Source organism: Halyomorpha halys, unplaced genomic scaffold (genome assembly GCF_000696795.3).
Source record: "Halyomorpha halys isolate HHAL.00 unplaced genomic scaffold, Hhal_1.1 Scaffold246.1, whole genome shotgun sequence".
NCBI lineage: Eukaryota > Metazoa > Arthropoda > Insecta > Hemiptera > Pentatomidae > Halyomorpha > Halyomorpha halys.
In genome coordinates, this window is record NW_027115081.1 from 616,186 (window position 1) to 620,376 (window position 4,191).

The 4,191-nt window shown below is 36.6% G+C and overlaps 1 pseudogene; it reads right to left on the bottom strand.

The window, feature by feature from the left end:
- Window positions 1-2,841: 2,841 nt before the first annotated feature.
- On the bottom strand, window positions 2,842-2,941 carry LOC112210374 (U6 spliceosomal RNA; annotated as a pseudogene).
- Between the last annotated feature and the right edge of the window lie 1,250 nt (window positions 2,942-4,191).

The following is a 4,191-nucleotide window of genomic DNA, read 5'->3' on the forward strand; positions in this document are numbered from 1 at the left end:
AGTAATGCGGCGAGAGGGATGCGCTGGGATCTCTTGAGCTCTGCTCTACCTCTCTCACGTTGGGGATAGAGTGGGCTCAGGGATCCTCAGGTCGATTGTGTAAATATTGTATTATTTTATCATTATGTTATTTTATTTATTTATTTTTTATACAGATAGTTTGATTATGTTCGTTCATCTTGTCTATTATTTTGTTTGTATATATTTTAAGAGAGTTTTGTTTTTATTTTTTTATTTTAGTATGTATGAGATCATTCATCACTATTACCTATTTACCTACCTAAGTTGTTTTTTATTTAAATGATCCATAGGAAGAATTTCCCCACAACATTCAAATCAGGTTAACATGTTTTTATCCAGTTTAAATAATATATTTTAATTTCGAGTTGATGATACATAAATAGGGAAGAGATGATACTCTGATACGGATCCCGATCTGCCAGAGCGAGCGGAGGAAGCGACTGATCTAATTGAAAAGTAGCTGGGCCTTGTCTCCCTGAGGAAAACTCTGATGCAAGCTGCCATCTTCCCCCGGCCATTTATCACTTCACTTATACTCCCTCGTTTCGCTTTACATGACAAAGCTCTAACCGCTCCGCCCCACCGTCGACAATTTAATGCTAATTCCCTCCCAAACCTCCTAATGCTTCCAGTCGCAAAAGGGGTCGGGAAATTTCTGGAGGAAATGTTCTTTCTCTGGAGAACTTGATTGATTCACGCCTCTGGAAGTGTTCCAACTCCCGATATAAACTTTTCGTTTCCAAACACCTTACCATTGTCGTATTACCAATATTTTAAAGGGGAAAATAGCATTTTATAATAATATTTATGTGAAATATAAATTTATCAAATTTAGTCTATTTATTTAATTTTTTTCTTTTATTTATTGAAATTAAAATCGAGCTAAATTAGAGCTTATTAGTAATAAAGTTCTGGAACATCAATTATTAATAAAAAAATAAACAAAATACAAATATATATAATACCGTTTTAGTATTATTACAACTAGAGAGGGGGGCAGGATGGCACAAGGTTGTGCTACTAACTCCAAGGACCCGGGTCCGACTTCAGCTGCGGCAGAAAATTATTTATACTGTAACTGTATCCGAGAGTCAACTCAGTGGGTTCAGGATCCCAGCCTCATGCAGTGAGTACCAATAATTGGATACAACGTGGTCACAGTCGAGTGTGGTTCTGAAAAAATTACCTCCTTGCACAACCGTTGGTATAGTAGCAGTACTTCCTTACAAATTTCAGCACTACTAACCCTTAATGGGTTGAAGCAGTACATAAATAAACCCATTTTTCTTTTTTTTAATCTTTGTGCCTCAGTCCGCTGGTGTTCCTCAAGCTAGTATCCTCGGTCCCATCCTCAACATAGCCTATACAGTTGACATTCCAACCAATCCTAACACTATCCTTACCACGTTTGGCGATGACACTGTGTGCTCGCAGTTAATAATAACCCATTAATTGTATCCCAAACTCTCCAATCTCATATCACAGCCATCAAATCACCATTACTCTTCGTCGTAAACCTCCCGACTGCCCTACAGTATACTTAAATAATGTTTCTCTTATCCCTTTCGAACAGATCCGCTACCTTGGATTACATTTGGACAAACGATTAACCTGAAATCCTCACACAAGACTGAAAAGACAGGAAACTGCACGTCCATATCGACTAATACAACATTTACTAGACAAACGGTCCGAACTTCCAATACATTACAAAAGACTGATCTACATGACTGTTATAAGGCCTATTTGGACGTACGGAGTTGAGCTATGGGTCTCCACTAAACCCTCGAATTCCATACTTTTTCAGAAATAAAATCATTCATAAAGAACTTTAAGTTGTAATCGATCTAGCCAGATATCAATCCTTCCCTAACCACTCAAACCCATTAGTTATTAACCTTGCTTCTGCTTTCATTCCGGACATTCCTCTGAGGCGCCTGAAAAGAAGATGGCCTCAAGACCTAATATTGTAAAAATGTATTTTTTTTTTTTTAATAATTTATTTATTGATATTTACAACTGTATACACATATATACAACAAGTAAATTTGCTGTAGGTGACATAGTGACATGATAAAAACCCCATTGATAGAACTCCAAAAACATTTCTAGAGGAGAAGATCTCGAGGCCATCTTCTTTTCAGACGCCTAGGAGAATTATTAGGTAATGAAGGAGAAGCCAGGTTACAAACAAGTGGATTTGGGTGGTTGAGAGGTTTATTATGGAAGGAACGGTATCTGGTTCTGGCCAAATCGGCAACATATGGAATATTGAGGTCCTGATGGATGACTTGATTTGTGACAAAGTAAGGAGCAAAGTAATGGTTTAGTGGAGCCCCAAAGCTCAACTCCGTATGTCCAGATAGGCCTAATAATAGTCATGTAGATCAGTCTTTTGTAATGGATTGGCAATTTAGACCGTTTGTCTAGTAAATGTTGCAATAGTCGGAATCTACGAGCAGTTTCTTGTCTTTTTAGTCTTGTATGAGGATTCCATGTCAGTCGTTTGTCGAGATGTAGTCCTAAGTAACGGATCTGTTCGACAGGAATAAGTGGGGTATTATTAAAGGATATTGTAGGGGAAGAGGTCATGGGTTTACGTCGAAGGGTAAATGTGATTTGGTGGGATTTATTGGAATTTATTTTAATCCTCCAGTTTTGGCACCATTCTTCATCGGTGTTGATGTGGGATTGGAGGGTTTGGGATACAATGTAAGGATCATTGTTCACTGACAAAAGACATGTGTCATCGGCATACGTGGTGAGGATTGTATTAGGATGAGTTGGAATGTCAGCTGTGAAAACTGTATATAGGATAGGACCAATGTGGAACGCTTCACGATTTTGCGTGTCATCCTTGCGCAGGGGCCATGCTACTCTTCTCTGTAAAATGTATTTAAAGTGCTACCAATGGATAGTTTCCCTACATGCTTGTACCATACTATTATGATATTACTTCATATTTACTTGATGTACAGTAGAGTAAATATTAATAAATAAAAAAAAAAAATGCTTACGCATATATTTCAAGTTATTTAAAATCTATAAATTTTATGAATCGAGTATTGATATCTATTTATATATCGGTAAGTTTATATATATATATGGTGTCAATTAAAGACGAAGAAATAATTCACTCAGGTTTATTCGCCCAAAGAATGCTTCGTAATATAACTGAAGAATCTTGAATTTACCGCCTGCAAACTAAGCAGAGATAGTCATAAAGACAAAGCAATAACTTTTTTTTTCTTTTCCCTTTACGATGGCTCATCATAATTCAATTCATACATTTCTAATATACCATAAAGTTTTCTCCAAGCCATAAAAAACCCTCAACTAAATGTACTCCTCCCTCGGGAGAAGAAAAAGGGACGAAGGCAGGGGCACATGTTACGGTGCACCGGCTGCGAACTACGGCATCAAAGGCCATTTTTATCTTTTGCTAGCACGGCGAAATTATCTTTGTTTTTACAGTAATAGTTCCTCTTAGGATATCTCCTAGCCTTACAGAGTCTACACTTTTTTCAATATAAGAGGGTCGTTTGTAATCTAAAATTATTCGGGAACGCAGAACTAGATGAAAAAACTAAATAAATTAACCTTAGGTTTGGATAAGGCTATAACTTAATAGAACTTGATTGATTTATATATGTATATATTGTTGACCGTAAAGATTTAAATATAAGAATATGGTCAGGGTTGCGGTCAAAAAAAGAACAAAAAATAGTTTCAAACTATTTTCGTTCCAAGCGAACGGTTGAACAGCCCTGATGAAGCCCTGCAAAGTGGGGGCGAAACGTCGGACATTAAAATAGTTTTGAACTTCTTTTTTGGACCGCAAACCTGACCATCTTCTTATATTTGATTGATTTATGTTTTAATTTAGCTCTTTTTGGTACTGAAGTTAAACTTCTGATAATGGAATTACGTATTAAAATTTGATTAATAATGATAAAATTGTCCATCCAACTCCAGCAGAAGAACAATAAAAAGTGACAAATACAAATTTAAATAATGAGGTGTAGATATTTGACCGTAGATTAATAATTGGAGAAGATGGTCGGGGGGAGGGAGGGAGTGCAGTAATCAAAAAACATAAATTATTTATCCGGGCCGACGTTTTGACCTGAGTTTCAGGTCTTCATCTGGGCTATACAACAAAAAGAGATA